Source organism: Pristiophorus japonicus, chromosome 6 (assembly GCF_044704955.1).
Source record: "Pristiophorus japonicus isolate sPriJap1 chromosome 6, sPriJap1.hap1, whole genome shotgun sequence".
In the NCBI taxonomy this organism is placed as follows: domain Eukaryota; kingdom Metazoa; phylum Chordata; class Chondrichthyes; family Pristiophoridae; genus Pristiophorus; species Pristiophorus japonicus.
In genome coordinates, this window is record NC_091982.1 from 221,592,294 (window position 1) to 221,610,007 (window position 17,714).

Here is a 17,714-nt window from a genome sequence, read left to right on the forward strand (position 1 = left end):
TGTGGAAAAGCATATAAACATTTAATGCTTTCATCTGAAAGTTCTCTCTGCCACTTTAGAAGCAAATGTCAATGAGTTTAAAATAAATCGGCTTGCTAAAATAGTGGAGCAAAGAATTTCAGACTGCTGTATGCTATTATCCTGCAATGTTCTTTCAAGGTCTTTATTTCTTTCTTATAACTGTTGTTTATGTCTGATACTGTAATAATACTAAACTGAAACTGGAAGCTTGACTGAACGAGGCAGCTTATTGAATGCAGCACAGAACTGGGCTCTCACTTAGGGAGTCAAATGGGAAATCTATTCTTGCCTAAAACTCACGTTCAAGTCTCTTCTAACAGTCGGTGTCTTTGGGGAGGGAGACTGGCCTAGGCAGCTTGGCTCTGTTGGTAGCACTCATTACTTCTGAGTCATGGGGTTTCCTGCTCTATTGCAGGACTTGACCATATAATCTAGAGTAGCTTTGTTTGATGAAATGTTAAACCAAGGTCTTCTCGGCGCTGTTTAGGTGGACATTAAAAATCCCAGGAGACTATTTGAAAAATAAGTGTCACAACCAACATTGCTCCCTCAGTCAAAACTACCAAACACAGATTGATTGGTCATTCTCACTGATGTTAGAATCATTAGAACATAAGAACATAAGAAATAGGAGCAGGAGTAGGCCATTTGGCCCCTCAAGCCTGCTCCGCCATTCAAGAAGATTCTGGCTGATCTGATCTTGGGCGCAGCTCTACCCCCTGCCCACTCCCCATAACCCTTTACTCCCTTATCGCTCAGAAGTCTGTCTTATCTCCACCTTAAATATATTCAATGACCCAGCCTCTACAGCTCTCTAGGGCAGAGAATTCCACAGATTTACAACCCTCTGCAAGAAGAAATTCCTCCTCCTCTCAGTTTTAAATGGACGACCCCTTATTCTGAAACTATGCCCCCTAGTTCTAGATTCCCCCACGAGGGAAACATCCTCTCTGCATCTACCTTGTCGAGCCCCCTCAGTAAGTTTCAATAAGATCATCTCATTCTTCTAAACTCCAATCTCATTCTTCTAAAGTCATAGAATCATACAATGGTTACAGCACTGAAGACTGCCATTTGGCCCGTTGAGCCCGTGCTGGCTCTCTGCAAGAGCAGCTCAGCCCTTTCCCTGTTGAGGAGACCTTGCTGTGTGGAAATAGCTGCCTATACAACAGTTAGTGCACTTCAAAACTATTTAATTGAATGTAAAGTGCTTTAAGCTACCAGATAAGCTGGCAAATCTGTCTGTCTCGCTTTCCTATTTCTAGTTGCACATGTAGCTTTCATATCCAATCTTTGGCTAACTTCTACTGGTACATTATTTGGCAGCTTTTTAGAAAATATTTTTATCGTTTCCCAATTTTTCTCCTCTCCTACCTTGAAGGGATTTGTGTGTCTATGTACATAAATAACTAAAAGCTAAAGCTATCAAAAAGGCTAATGTAATGTCGGCCTTCATCTCAAGGGGGCTGCCATACAAAGGGAAGGAAATAAGCTAACATTTGTACAGCGTCTTGGTCACACATCATCTGGAATACTGTGTTCTGTTTTGGACACCGAACCTCAGGAAAGATATTGGCCCTGGAGGGGCTGCAGCATAGATTCACCAGAATGATACCGGCGCTAAAAGGGTTGAATTATGAGGGCAGGTTGCAACAACTTGACTTGTATTCCTTTGAGTTTAAAATGATAGTAATTCGGTATGATAAATAAAGAGGGACTATTTCCTCCGAACAAGGGGAAACAATCTTAAAATTAGAGATAAGCCAGTTAGGAGTGAGATCAGGAAGCATTTTTTCACACAAAGTGGAAATCTGTAACTCTCCCCCAAATGCTGGGTCAATTGAAATTTTCAAGATCAAGATTGATAGATTTTTGTTAGGCAAGTGTATCAAGGGATATGGAGCAAAGATGGCTGAATGAGTTAAGGTACAGATCAACCATGATCTGAGTGAATGCCATAACAGGGTTGAGGGTCTGAATAGCCTACTCCTGCTCCCATGTTGAATGTGCTGACACTTGCTGGGGCAATGGCTGATCTGCTGCACCTCACACAGTTATTTTTTGTGTGTCAGCCAAAACAACGAGTGTCTATTCAACTATGGATGACACCCAAGTCCAGCCTTCTCTTGTCCACAAATGGACTGTGCAACAGGGGTTCATTGTCTAATCCAGAAAAGGAACTATTGCTGATGTATTTCCTTCCCTATCCCAGAATGTTAAGACCAAATGTTGCTGGCCTGCTGAGATCAGTTAACTCAACACACCCTGAGGATCGGTCCGGATCCTTTCTGGCATATATCGTTCAGCAAAACACCAAACAAGGAAAAAAATAACTTGCATTTATACAGGACCTTACAGCCAATTAAGTACTTTTTGAAGTGTAGTCACTGTAACGTAGGAAACATGACAGACAATTTACACACAGCAAGATCCCATAAACAATGAGATAATGACCAAATAACTTTTAAGTGACAGTGATTGAGGGATAAACATTGGTCAGGAGACCAGGGAGAACTCCGCTGCTCTTTTTCGAATACAGCCATGGGATTTTTACATCTGAGAGGGCAGATGTGGCCTCGGATTAACGTCTCATCCGAAAGGTGGCATCTTCGACATTGTAGCACTCTCTCAGTACTGCACTGAAGTGTCAGCCTAGATTATGTCTTCCAAGTCTCTGGAGTGGAACTTCAACCCACAACCCTCTGACTCAGAAGCGAGAGTGCGACCACTGAGCCATTTATACACTGAGCCATCAAGAGAATGATATTTAGGACTTTAACCTGGCTAACTCTGACTGTCAGTAAGGTTCTCACGCCATCAGCAACACAGGGTGATCATGTTAACAGTAACAAGTCTCTGACCCACCTGTCGAAACATTCCCTGCTGTTCCCAATAAATCACAGCAGCAGCAATTCTGTTTACTAAATAGCTGGTGGTGTATTTCACTAATATTCCCTTGCCACGACTGCTGTTTGATTGCTCTTTCTGGTCCCTTTCTCTCTCTGTGTGGTGCTTGTGTGACAGGAGGTTGCTGCTCATTCTTCCAAGGCCTAAACGGCTTTAACTAAAGACAGGTTTATTTCCTGCGAACACTGCATCTCGCCTGCTGACCCCAAAGCTGCAGCACAAATGAATGTCAAGCAACACCCTGGGATCAAGTCCATCACATTGTACATCACCAAGTGGTATTCGCGGGTGAATAGATTTCAGAGCCTCTGCTGAAGGTGCCTGCTGCACGGTATAGCTTCCTGCCTTTGCCGAGCTCAGTCTCTCAGGAAGGCGGGGAGCCTCGGAGCCGGCGCTCAGCTCCCACAGAATAACTTTGATCATGCGGCACCCGGGACCAGGTATAGTTAAAGCCCGCGGTAGTTTGTTGCAGATGTTACACACACACTCACAAACCTTTAACCCTCCACTTTCTGCCTTCGCCCTCTGCTGGCTGGGCCTCCAGCACAAGTATGGAATATGAGGAGGGACAAAACACACCGTACAACCAATATCTCACAACACTCCCGGGACTTACATTCCGTCCTTCGCAGTAACATTGTAAAACCAATTTACAAACACGCCCCACCAAGCCCAGGCAAATTTTCGATTACACCAGGATAAAAATCTTGAAGAATTACGAGTTGAATTAAACAAAGGATATAATATTGCTGGTAGGCAAGAAGAAATGGCAAACGTTATTTTATGTGTGAAGGATCTTTAAAAGTGATTAAATCAATGGGAAATATTAGTCCGTGTGATCCCAATAAACAACGCAATTTGCAGGTTATGTTGATTGAGGGATAAATATTTGCCAAGACACCAGGCAAAATACAGCACCTCCAACAATGTAGCACTCCCTCAGCACTACACTGGAGTGTCAGCCTAGATTTAGCACTAAGTCTGTGGAGTGGGACTTAAACCCACAACCCACACTGAGCCACAGCTGACACTGCTTATTCTGTTACTTACTGTAAATAAAGCAGCTTAACATTCGTATTAGGCCTAGTCTCTACAAGTATTTCTCAGTCTGGGAGAAGCGCATTTGAGAGCATTTGCAAAAAACACGATATTCAATTCATATCACAAGGACAAGGGAGATAGAAGCTAACTATAGACCAGTCATCTTAACATCGGTAATCGGAAAAATAATGAAATGCCTACTAAAGGAGAATATTGAAAAACATTTAAAAATAAAAAATATAATATTGAATAGAAACTGACACTGTAAAGACAAGACCAAGGTATCTGTCATCTCAGTTAAGGTGGCAATCTTCTCCCTGTGGCTGAAGAGCTCTTCCCAGAGTCACAATGCGGATTCTGTCCACTGAGGGGTACAATGGACATGATCTTCACCACGCAACAACTACAAGAGAAATGCAGGGAACAGCACCAACCCTTGTACATGGCCTTCTTTGATCTAACAAAGACCTTTGACATTGTCAACGATAAGGGATTATGGAGCGGCGTCCTCTGGTTTGGCTGCCCCCAAAAGTTAGTCACCATCCTCCGCCTGCAAAACGATGACATGCAAGCCGTGATCCCTACCAACAGATCCACCACAGACACAATCCATGTCCGGACCGGGGTCAAGCAGGGCTGCGTCATCGCACCAACGCTCTTCTTGATCTTCCTTGCTGCATTGCTCCATCTCACTATCAACAAGCTCCCGCTGGAGTGGAACTAAACTATAGAACCAATGGGAGCCTGTTCAACCTTCGTCGCCTCCAGGTTAGATCCAAGGTCATCCCATCCTCTGTCAGCGAACTACAGTACGCGGATGATGCTTGCGTCTGCGCATATTCAGAGGCTGAACTCCAAGCTATCGTCAACACCTTCACCGAGGCATACGAAAGCATGGGCCTTACACTAAACATTTGTAAGACAAAGGTCCTCCACCAACCTGACCCTGCCTCACAGCAATGCCACCCTGGTCATCAAAATTCACGGCTCGGCCTTGGATAACGTGGACCATTTTCCATACCTCAGGTGTCCACTATCAGCAAAGGCAGACATCAATGACGAGGTCCAATACCGCCTCCAGTGTGCCAGCGCAGATCTTCGGTCGCCTGAGGAAGAGAGTGTTTGAAGAACAGGACCTCAAATCTGGCATCAAGCTTATGGTCTACAGGGCAGTAGTGATACTTGCCCTCCTATATGGCTCAGAGACCTGGACTATATACAGCAGGCACCTGAAAGCGCTGGAAATGTACCACAAGCGCTACCTCCGCAAGATCCTGCAAATCCACTGGCAGGATAGACGCACCAACATCAGTGTTCTCGCTCAGGTCAACATCCCCAGCATCGAAGCACTGACTACACTCGACCAGCTCTGTTGGGTGAGCCATATCGTCCACTTGCCCGACACGAGACTCTCTAAGTAAGTGCTCTACTCGGAATCACTACATGGCAAGCGAGCCCCAGGTGGGCAGAGAAAATGTTTCAAGGACACCCTCAAAACCTCCTTGATAAAGTATAACATCCCCACCAGCACCAGGGAATCCCTGGCCCAAGACCGCCCAAAGTGGAGGAAGAGTATCTGGGAGGGCGCTGAGCAACTCGAGCCTCTTTGCCGAGAGCATGCAGAAATCAAGAGCAGGCAGCGGAAGGAACGTGCGGCAAACCAGACTCCCCACCCACCCTTTCCTTCAACCACTGTCAGCCCCACCTGTTACAGAGACTGTAATTCCTGCATTTCACTGTACAGCCTCTTGAGAACTCACTTTTAGAGTGGAAGCAAGTCTTCCTCAATTTCGAGGGACTGCCTATGATGATGATAAGTTGGCAGAAATCATAGAATCATAGAAATTTATAGCACGGAAGGAGGTCATTTCAGCCCACCGTGTCCGTGCTGGCCAACAAGAGGCTATCCAGCCTAATCCCACTTTCCAGCTCTAGGTCCGTAGCCTGTCGGTTACAGCACTTCAAGTGCACATCCAAGTACTTTTTAAATGTGGTGAGGGTTTCTGCCTCTACCACCCTTTCAAGCAGTGAATTCCAGACCCCTACAACCATCTGGGTAAAGAAATTTCCCCTCAAATCCCATCTGAATCTTCTACCAATTACTTTAAATTTATGCCCCCTGGTTGTTGATCCCTCTGCTAAGGGAAATAGGCCCTTTCGAGCCACTATATCTAGGCCACTCATAATTTTATACACCTCAATGAGATCTCCCCTCAGCCTCCCCTATTCCAAGGAAAACAAACCCAGCCTATCCAATCTGTCCTCATAGATAAGATTCTCCACTCCCAGCAACATCCTCGTAAATCTCCTCTGTACCCTCTCCAGTGCAATCACATCCTTCCTGTAATGCGGTGACCAGAACTGCACATAGTACTCTAGCTGTGGCCTAACTAGTGTTTTATACAGTTCAAGCATAACCCCCCACCGCTCTTGTATTCTATGACTTGGCTAATAAAGGCAAGCATTCTGTATGCCTTCTTAACCACCTTAGCTACCTGGTCTGCTACCTTCAGGGATCTGTGGACATGCACTCCAAGGCCCCTTTGTTCCTCTACACTTCTCAGTGTTCTACCATTTAATGTGTATTCCCTTTCCTTGTTAGCCTTCCCGAAATGCATTACCTCATACTTCTCTGGATTAAATTCCATTTGCCACTGTTCTGCCCATCTGACCAGTTGATTGATATCTTCCTGCAGTCTATAGCTTTCTTCTTCATTATCAACCACACAGCTGATTTTAGTATCATCTGCAAACTTCTTAATCATACCCCCCTATATTCAAGTCCAGATCATTGATGTATACCACAAAAAGCAAGGGACCTCATACTGAGCCCTGCGGAACCCCAGTGTTGTCATCCAGAGTCTGCACGGCCTTGATCAAGGCATGCAGGACCTCATTTGATTGGAGTGTTTGATGTTCTACAGATCTAGCCATTCTATCCATAGAAGAACACATCATTGCGACATCAACCCATTCATGCTCGAGCTGTACTCCTCGATTCTCTCTGCAGTCGTGCTCAGTGTGCTTAGAAGGCCTGTCAGTGCATCACACATTCTCTGCTGCTCCTCAATGATTATTCTTTTCATCGATGGTCCCCTGCATACAGCATCTCTGTCCAGCTGAGCAGGGCTGTGATGTGGGCTCCCCACTGCTATCTCTGCCACCACCATCTGCTCTTGCTCACTTGTGAAATATGAGTCACCAGGTGAAAATCCACTATCTGACTAACTGGTCCCACCAAAGTGCGAGTATCTGAACTGATGCATGGTGTGATGCTGCACCCTCAAAAGGATTCAGCTCTTCTGAGGAATCGTCATCCCCGACCTCCAGTGACATCTGTTACGTGCGTGAAGGCCCTGTCCAAGAAAAAAGATATGAATTAGTACTGGCATGGTAAAAATATTGCAAGTTATCATATGAAGATGATCATATTTCACTCGCTGTTGAAATGAAGTCAACATAACTGAGTGCCATATAACATGTGGGTGACTGATATTTAATTGTGTTACCAGGTGGCTGGGAGATCCCAGTCTCCCCATATCTGACGGCCAGGGCGCTGAAATTTCATTAACCTCCAGCACCTCCTCCTCTGCACTTGTGAGTTGGGAAATGTGTGGAGGCCCACTTTCGGTTCCTTTCCCTCATGTTCTGTGCTCTCTCCTCCTGCAACGAGGGAAAGAACAGACCTTTATGTGTTCAGCCGATGGATGCAGTGTATTTGGTGAGGGTGACAATGAGGGAGAGACATGAAATCACATAAGGATGAGGGAGAGTTGCTTGGTAAATGAATAGATGAGGAAGTGCATGGAAAAAGAACGTTAGGTGGGTGTGCAAGGTAAGTGGGTGTGAGAAGTGAAATGATGGAGTAGGCTTGACAAGGCACAGTGAGGGGATGGTGTGATGCACACAGCAGGATGTAGGTTAATGCGCAACTGCGCTCACCTTTCATGACCTGGTTAGGTTATTAAAGTGCTTCCTGCATTGAATCCAGGAGCATGGCACTATGTTCCTGCGGCTGACCTCCTCAGTGTCAGCTGTGGCTCAGTGGGTAGCACTCTTGCCTCAGAAGGTTGTGGTTTCAAGTCTCACTCCAAGGACTTGAGTACAAAACAAATCTAAGCTGACACTCCAGTGCAGTGCTGAGGGAGCACTTTTATGAAGAGACATTAAACCAAGGCCCTGTCTGCTCTCTCAAATGGACGTAAAAGTTCCCATGGCACTATTTCAAAGAAGAACAGGGGAGTTATCCCCGGTGTCTTGGCCAATATTTATCCCTCAATTAACATAACAAAAACAGATTACCTGGTCATTATCACATTGCTGTTTGTGGGAGCTTGCTGTGTGCAAATTGGTTGCCGTGTTTCCTACATTGCAATAGTGACTACACTCCAAAAAGTACTTAATTGGTTATAAAGCGCTTTAAGTCATTCGGTGGTCGTGAAAGGTGCTTTATCAATACAAATCTTTTTTTTCTTTCTCCTGGGCCACCTCCAGCCATGCTTCTTGGTTTCAGCAGCAGGTTGCTTCCTCCCATTGCCGTGGGAAGAATATCTCTCTGCAGCTTCTCACAGTCCTAAGCAGCACATCAAACGAGGCGTCATTGAAGCCCGGCGCAGCCTTTGCCCGTCTGGAATCCCTTCTTAAACTTCCTCTTCTGTTGTTTCAAACTCCCAACTCCCCCAAATTCCATGTTCGGATTGGTCCTTTAAATGGAGTTGAAATTGCATCATGCAGGCCCTCATCACGCCCGCTGCCATCCACTGGACAGCAAACCCGAAAGTAAAATGCTCATGAGTTGGCTGAGTTAAAAAGTCACTGAGGTACATGCTGAACTTTCTACCAGGTTTCCCGCACGATTTTACCAATTTGCATCAAGTTTCAGAATCCAAGTTATTAATGTAAATTAGAAACAGCAGAGATCCCAATACTGAGCCTTGAGATACCCAACTCAGAATTTCCACCCACCCTGACATCACTCCACGAACCAGAACCCCTTGTTTTTTATCCTTCAGCCAATTTCTTATCCACACCAATGTTTTGCCCTGAGTCCTCGCAGCTTAATTAGTAATCTTTCATGTGGAACTTTATTAAAAACTTTTTGAAAGTCTAAATGTTCACTGCTGGTAACTAGATTGTTGTACACATAACCCTCAGGTTTACTCCAATCGATTGCATTATCTTACATGGAATTGTACTCATCATAGGCAGTCCCTCGGAATCGAGGAAGACTTGCTTCCACTCCTAAAGTGAATTCTTTGGTAGCTGAACAGTCCAATACGAGAGCCACAGACTCTGTCACAAGTGGGACAGACATTCGCCGAGGGAAGAGTTGGGTGGGATTGGTTTGCCGCACGCTCCTTCCGCTGCCTGCGCTTAATCGCTTCACGCTCTTGCCGTTGAGATTCGAAGAGCTCAACGCCCTCCCGGATGCACTTTCACCACCTAGGGCAGTCTTCGGCCAGGGACTCCCAGGTGTCGGTGGTGATGTCGCACTTTACCAGGGAGGCTTTGAGGGTGTCCTTGTAACGTTTCCGCTGCCCACCTTTGGCTCGTTTGCCATGAAGGAGCTCCACATAAAGCATTTGCTTAGGGAGTCTCGTGTCTGGCATGCGAACCATGTGGCCTGCCCAGCGAAGCTGATCGAATGTGATCAGTGCTTCAATGCTGGGGAAACTAAGCAGTCTGCAGTGACCCATGTCTCCTTTGTCACTTTTAAAAATATGGACACCATGTTAGCCTGTTTCTAATCTACTAGTACATCCATAATTCTCAGTGCCTTGCAAATCTCCTTGTTAGTCTGTCAAAAGACACTGGAATTAAAAAAACAACTACGTGTGTGAAATTATTTGTTTTAAGCTCTTTTTGCTTGTTGAGGACTTCAATTTTTTTTAATTATCATTCTGAATTATAGCTTGGTACTCTTTTTTGGGAAGGGCATGTTGTCATATCTTTCCTTGTGAATACGTTAAAAACATTCAGTGTATATACCATCTTCTGTTCATTCTCAGTTTCAAGTCCATTTGCCATCTTTTAATATTCTCTGTCATTCATAAGAACATAAGAACATCAGAAATAGGAGCAGGAGTAGGCCATCTGGCCCCTCGAGCCTGCTCCACCATCTAATACGATCATGGCTGATCTGATCCTGGACTCAGCTCCATTTCCCTGCCCGCTCCCCATAACCCTCACTCCGTTATCGCTCAAAAATCTGTCTATCTCCACTTTAAATATATTCAATGACCCAGCCTCCACAGCTCTCTGGGGCAAAGAATTCCACAGATTTACACCCTCAGAGAAGAAAATTGCAAAGTGCTGCAATATAGAGGGACCTGGGGGTCCTTGTGCGTCAAACACAAAAGGTTAGTATGCCGGTACAGCAAATGGCTTACTCCTGCTCCTATTTCTTATGTTCATATGTTTTTAAATATGCTGATCAAGAAAGTTTTCTTGTACACTGTTGTGTATCTGTAAAGCATGCACTCTCATGTTCCGCCACCAGGAAGCTCATCCCCTGAAGTCCCAAGGGATCCCAGCATCCCTTGGGAGCACTGTATATAAGCCAGCCCCTAAGGCCTGTTCCTCACTCTGGAGTGTCTTATTAAAGACTGAGGTCACTGTTACTTTAACCTCCCTGTGTGCAGCCTCATCTGTGTTAGGAACACAATAGACACATTTCAGGAATTCCTCCCCCTGTATGCCCTTTACACTCTTACTATCCCAGTCTACATTAGAATAATTGAAGTCCCCCATTAACACTACTCTGTTGCATCTTTCTGTAATTTGCCTACAAATTTGCTCCTCTATCTCCGTCACACTACTTGGTGGCCGATAGTATAAACCTAGTAGAGTAATTGTTCCTGAATTCTAACTAAATAGATTTTGTCTTTGACTGTTCAACTACATCATCCCGCTCCAGTGCTATAATAGTTTAGTTGATCAATACTGCCAACACCGCCCCCCACCCAGCCCCTGCGCCGCTTAGCATTGATGAATACTTTGTAGCCGAGAATATTAAGGTCCCAATTCTCACCTTCTTTATGTCAGGTCTCTGTTGACAAGGTCCCACAAGAGAGATTGGTATGCAAAATTAAAGCACATGGTATTGGGGGTACTGTATTGACATGGATAGAGAACTGGTTGGCAAACAGGAAGCAAAGAGTCGGGAGAAATGGGTCCTTTTCAGAATGGCAGGTAGTGACTCGTGGGGTGCCGAGGGCTCAGTGCTGGGATCCTAGCTGTTGTATATGGAGAAAGGGTCAGACTGACCACTGTGAGCTCAAAGTAAAGTGTGACCTTAGTCTTTTAATGCAGGTCTCCAGAGTGCCTCTCCAACCTGTGAAGCTTCCTTAAATATCTGTGTTCCCAAGGGATTATGGAATCCCTTGGGACTCCAGGGGATGAGCCCTCTGGTGGCTGTACAGAGTAAATACAAGTCCACATATATTACAGTACTCCCCGCCCAAAGTCAATAATGTAACTATTTATAATGTGAGTCGATCTGGGGCCCTTTTTGCTCTGGTTGATCGTCTCGGTATGAAAGCTGATGTTGTTGAATCATTTGTTGGGCCCTCGCTGGGCTGCTCTGCAGCTGGCCTTGCTGGGCTGCCTCGTGTGTTGGGCCCTGCTGGGCTGCTGTGGATGATGGGTTCTGCTTCGTGGTCAACCGTGGTGCCGGTTGCCACTGGTGTATATGTTGGGGGATCAAAAAGGGTAGGGTCCAAGGTGGGTTGCTCAGGATAGTCTGTGAATCTGAGTTTGATTTGGTCCAAGTGTTTCCGGTGAATGAATCCATTTGAAAGTTTGACCCGAAACACCCTGCTTCCCTCTTTGGTCACGACAGTGCTGGGGAGCCACTTGGGACCTTGTCCATAATTTAACACAAATACAGGATCATTGATTTCAATCTTGCGTGACACATTTGCACTATCATGGTATGCACTTTGTTGAAGCCGCCTGCTCTCTACCTGTTCATGAAGATCAAGGTGAACTAACGAGAGCCTTGTCTTAAGTGCTCTTTTCATGAGCAGTTCAGCAGGTGGGATCCCAGTGAGTGAGTGGGGTCTCGTGCGATTGCTAAGCAGGACTCAGGATAGGCGAGTCTGCAGTGAGCCTTCAGTTACCCTCTTCAAGCCTTGCTTCATGGTTTGCACTGCTCTCTCTTCCTCACCATTGGACGCTGGTTTAAACAGGACAGATGTGACTTGTTTGATTCCGTTACGGGTCATGAATTCTTTGAACACAGCACTGGTATACCATGGCCTATTGTCGCTCACCAGGACATTGGGTAGGCTGTGTGTGGCACACATGGCCCGCAGGCTTTCAATAGTGGCAACGGACATGCTAGCCAACATTATCTCACATTCAATCCACTTGAAGTAGGCGCCTGAAAACACAAGGAACATTTTTCCCAAGAACGGGCCTGCATAGTCGATGTGTATCCTAGACCACGGTTTGGAGGGCCAAGATCATAAACTTAGCGGCGCCTCCCTGGGTACATTGCTTAACTGCGAGCATGTATTACATCTGTGAACGCAGGACTCTAAGTCTGCATCGATACCGGGCCACCACACATGGGATCTGGCTATCGCTTTCATCATTACGATGCCAGGGTGGGTACTGTGGAGGTCATTGATGAAGGTGTCTCTGCCCTTCTTGGGGTCCACTACTCGATTGCACCACAGAAAGCAGTCTGCCTGTAAAGACATTTAATCTTTGCGCCACTGGAACGGCATTATCTCTTCCTGCATTTCCACTGGGACACTGGACCAGCTCCTGTGAAGCACACAGCTTTTGACTAGAGATTATAAGGGGTCCTGGCTTGTCCAGGTTTTGATCTGCCGGGCAGTGACGGGTCATTGCTTACTCTCAAATGCTTCCATAACCATGGCTGGATCTGCGGGCTGCGCCATTTCCACCCCCGTGGTGGGCAATGGCATCTTACTGAGAGCATTGGCGCAGTTTTGTGTGCCTGGCCTGTGGCGAATGGCGTAGTTGTATGCAGATCCTTTAATCTTGGAGAACAGGGATGTAAGTGGCTCATGATCAGTTTCCAATTCGAATTTTAGCCCAAACAGGTATTGATGCATTTTCTTTACCCCTAGGCACAGGCTAACGCTTCTTTCTCAATCATGCTGTAGGCTCCCTCAGCCTTAGGCATACTCCTGGATGCATAAGCAACCAGTTGCAGTTTCCCGAAATCATTAGTTTGTTGCAATACACACCCGACGCCATATGACGACGCATCACATGCGAGTACCAAAGGCTTACATGGATCATACAACACAAGCAATTTGTTTGAGCATAACAATTTTCTCGCTTTTACAAAGGCATTTTCTTGGCTTTTGCCCCAAACCCATTTGTCCCCTTTTCAGAGAAAGACATGCAGTGGTTCTAACAGTGTGCTGAGACCTGGTAAGAAGTTAACAAAATAGATCAGGAGTCCCAGAAACGACCGCAACTCCGTCACATTCTGTGGCCTCGGTGCGTTCTCGATTGCCTCCGTCTTCGCGTTGGTGGGCCTGATGCCGTTCGCTGCAATCCTCCTTCCCAGGAACTCCACTTCAGGCACCAGGAAAACTCACTTCGAGTGTTTTAACCTGAGCCCCACGCGGTTGAGTCGACTAAGAACCTCCTCCAGGTTCTGCAGATGCTCAACTGTGTCCCGACCTTTAACCAAGATGTCGTCCTGGAAGACCACGGTGTGCGGGACCGACTTCAGTAAGCTTTCCATGTTTCTCTGGAATATCGCCGCCGCCGATCGGATTCCAAATGGGCATCTATTATAAACAAAAAGACTTTTGTGCGTGTTGATGCAGGTGAGGCCCTTCGATGATTCCTCCAGTTCCTGCGTCATGTAGGCTGAAGTCAGATCCAGCTTCGTGAACGTCTTTCCTTCCCCCAGCGTTGCAAAGAGGTTGTCGGCCTTTGGTATTGGGTATTAGTCCTGCAGGGAGAAATGATTTATAGTTACTTTGTAATCAGAACAGATTCTGATGGTGCCGTCTCCCTTGAGGACTGGGCTGATAGGACTGGCCCACTCGTTGAACTCGATCGGGGAAATGATGCCCTCTCTTTGCAGCCAGGCTAGCTCGATCTCTACCCTTCCTCTCATCATGTACGGTACTGCTCTCGCCTTGTGATGGATGGGTCGCGCCCTCGGAATTAGGTGGATCTGTACTTTTGCTCCTTGGAATTTCCCGATGCCTGGTTCGAACAGCGAAGGAAATTTGTTTAAGACCTGGGCACACGAAGTGTCGTCAGCGGGGGATAGCGCTCGGACGTCGTCCCAGTTCCAGCGTATCTTTTCCAGCCAGCTCCTGCCGAGCAGTGTGGGACCATCGCCCGGTACCACCCAGAGTGGTAGCTTGTGCACCGCTTCATCGTAGGAGACCTTTTTGGTAGCACTGCCGATTACAGCAATCAATTCTTTAGTATAAGTTCTTAGTCTCGTGCGAACTGGAGTTAAGACTGGCCTTGAGGCCTTGTTGCACCACAACTTTTCAAAAGTCTTTTTGCCCATGATGGACTGGCTCGCGCCCGTGTCCAGCTCCATTGAAACCGGGAGTCCATTTAGTTCAACATTCAGCATTATCGGGGGACAATTCATGGTGAATGTGTGCACCCCATGTACCTCTGCCTCCTCGATTTGAGGCTCTGGTTCGTCATGATCCTCCGTGGATCTGTCCTTCTCTGCAACATGGTGGTTTGCAGGCTTTGCAGCTCGCCTGCAGATTCATTGGAGGTGTCCCATTGTTCCACAGCCCTTGCAAATGTACTCTTTGAATTGGCATGAATGGAAACGATGATCACCCCCCAGCGCCAACAAGGTGTTAATGGCCTTGCATTCATCACCCTTGATGGTGGACTCTGAGACATCTGCGGAGGCACAGCTGCAGGTATGTGTGACCTGCCCTGTACGTTACAATTCGAAAACAACATCACTTTGTTCATAGTACTTGTAGCAGCACTTGTGTTATGAGAGATTTGTTTCGTATTGTCACTGGTGGCAATGAACACCTGGGCTATCGCTATGGCCTTACTCAAGATTGGGGTCTCTACAGTCAAAAGTTTGCGAAGTATGATTTCGTGGCCAATGCCAAGTACGAAAAAGTCTCTGAGCATGTGCTCCAAATGTCCTTCAAATTCGCAATGTCCTGCAAGGCGTCTTAGCTCGGCGACATAACTCGTCACTTCCTGGCGTTTAGAACTTTTATAGGTGTAGAACTGGTACCTCGCCATCAGAACGCTTTCCTTCGGGTTCATCCGTGGGTTTCGCTGGAGTGAGCAGATTCTTCATGAGGCCATACGTTGGTGCCCCACAGATGATGAGGAGGATCACCCTTTGTTTGGCAGCGCTCTCTTCCCCATGTAGCTCGTTGGCCACGAAGTATTGGTCGAGTCACACCACAAAAGATTCCCTATAATCTCCCTTTGAGAATTTCTTCAGGATGCCCACTGTTCTCTGCATCTTTGGGTTTGCTATCTGTATCTCGTCATCAGTTGTTGTGTATGGAGAAAGAGTCAGACTGAACACTGTGAGCTCAAAGTAAAGTGTGACCGTAGTCTTTTATTGCAGGTCTCCAGAGTGCCTATCTAACCTGTGAAACCTCCTTAAATACCTGTGCTCCCAAGAGATTACGGGATCCCTTGGGACTCCAGACTCCAGTGGCTGTACAGAGTAAATACAAGTATACATATATAACACCAGCTATTTACAATATACATCAATGATTTAGATGATGGAATTGATTATAATATCTCCAAGTTTTCAGATGACACTAAGCTGGGTGGCAGTGTGAGCTGTGAGGAGGATGCTAAGAGGCTGCAGGGTGACTTGGACAGGTAGATGAGTGGGCAAATGCATGGCAGCAGCAGTATAATGTGGATAAATGTGAGGTTATCCACTTTGGTGGTAATAACACGAAGGCAGAATATTATCTGAATGGCGGCAGATTAGGAAATGGCGAGTTGCAATGAGACCTGGGTGTCATGGTACATCAGCCATTGAAAATTGGCATGCAGGTACAGCAGGCGGTGAAGAAGGCAAATGGCATGTTGGTCTTCCTAGCTTGGGGATTTGAGTATCGGAGCAGAGAGGCCTTACTGCAGTTGTACAGGGCCTTGGTGAGACCTCACCTGGGATATTGTGTTCAGTTTTGGTCTCCTAATCTGAGGAAGGATGTTCATGCTATTGAGGGAGTGCAGCGAAGGTTCACCAGACTGATTCCCGGGATGGCAGGACTGGGCATGTATTCACTGGAGTTTAGAAGGATGAGAGGGAATCTCATAGAAACATCTAAAATTCTGACGGGACTGGACAGGTTAGATGCAGGAAGAATGTTCCCGATGTTGGGGAAGTCCAGAACCGGGGACACAATCTAAGGATAAGGGGTAAGCCATTTAGGACCATTTAGATGAGGAGAAACTTTTTCACTCAGCGAGTTGTTAACCTGTGGAATTCTCTACTGCAGAGAGTTGTTGATGCCAGTTTGTTGGAAATATTCAAGAGAGAGTTACATATGGTCCTTGCAGCTAAAGGGATCAAGGGGCATGAAGAGAAAGCAGGAAAGGGGTACTGAGGTGATGATCAGCCATGATCTTATTGAATGATGATGCAGGCTCGAAGGGTGGAATGGCCTATTTTCTATGTTTTTATTTTATTGCCACTTTATCACTGTCCCATATGGGAACTTGTTCCTGCAGCTCACCAATTTTACTTGCCACACTATGTGCATTTGGGCACACGCAATCTTACCTCCTGTCTGATCCCTCCTATTTCTGGTTCTATTTTCCTCCCAGTGAGCCCTTTCTCCCTAGAAGATGAGCTGTAGAGATCATTTTTCTTCTTTATTTCACCTTTCATCTGCTGGTTGAGTCTCAGCTCGTTGATCTTACTATGGGCCCAAGTTTCCACACGCGCCTAGAACGGCGCAGTCCCGACCTGGACGCCCGTTTTTCGCGTCACAAAGTGCGCCTAAAAAAATCCTCGGTATTCTCCACCTACTTGCAGGTCCTCTGGCCCTCGGCGCAGCCAGCACGAGCTGTGGGGGGCGGAGCCAGGTCCCGGCGCCGAAAACAGTGCCGGGACCTCTGCACATGCGCGCTACAGTGGGCACGCAAGTGCAGTAGCTCCAGGCACCGAACTGTGTGGGAGGGGCCCGAAGCACGCAGCCCCTAGCCCTGGCTAAATGGCCTCACTGGGGCTGTGTGAATAAGGCTCCTCCCACGGCCAGCTCCTGCTTCCACCCCTCCCCGACCAGACCCGACACTCGCTCCCCGCCCCCGCCCTGCCTTCGGACCAGACCCGACACCTGCTCCCCTCCCCCCCCGGCCTCCGGACCAGACCCGACACCCGCGCCCCCCCGACCCGACCCGCGCTCCTGTTCCTGCTCCCCGCCCCCCGACTGGACCCGACCCGCGCTCCTGTTCCCGCTCCCCGCCCCCCGACTGGACCAAACCCGACCCGCGCTCCCGGCTTCCGACCCGACTCCCGCTCCCGGACTGGATCCGACCTGACCTCCCCCCCTCCCTCCCTCCCCCTCTCTCTCCTCCTCCCCCCCCCTCTCTCTCCCCTCCTCCTCCCCCCCTCTCCTCCTCCCCCTCCTCCCCCCTCTCCTCCTCCCCCCCCTCTCTCTCCCTCCTCCTCCCCCCCTCTCCTCCTCCCCCCTCCTCCCCCCTCTCCTCCCCCCCTCTCCTCTCTCCTCCCTCCTCCCCCCCTCTCTCCTCCTCCCCCCCCTCTCTCTCCC

General features: G+C 47.4%; 1 protein-coding gene across 10 annotated transcripts in view; it reads right to left on the bottom strand.

Moving 5' to 3' along the window:
- Positions 1 to 17,714, bottom strand: part of nmnat3 (nicotinamide nucleotide adenylyltransferase 3) — a 108,215-nt gene that overhangs the window by 73,764 nt on the left and 16,737 nt on the right. For 7 of the 10 annotated variants that reach the window (XR_011593665.1, XM_070883618.1, XM_070883622.1 and 4 more), the window contains exon 1: positions 2,887 to 3,457. The exons of 2 other annotated variants lie outside the window; for them this stretch is intronic. The gene's annotated coding sequence lies outside the window, so the exon portion shown is untranslated. Of the gene's footprint in view, positions 1 to 2,886; positions 3,462 to 17,714 lie in introns of those variants that run through there. One more of the 10 variants, XM_070883615.1, reaches the window with a different exon arrangement.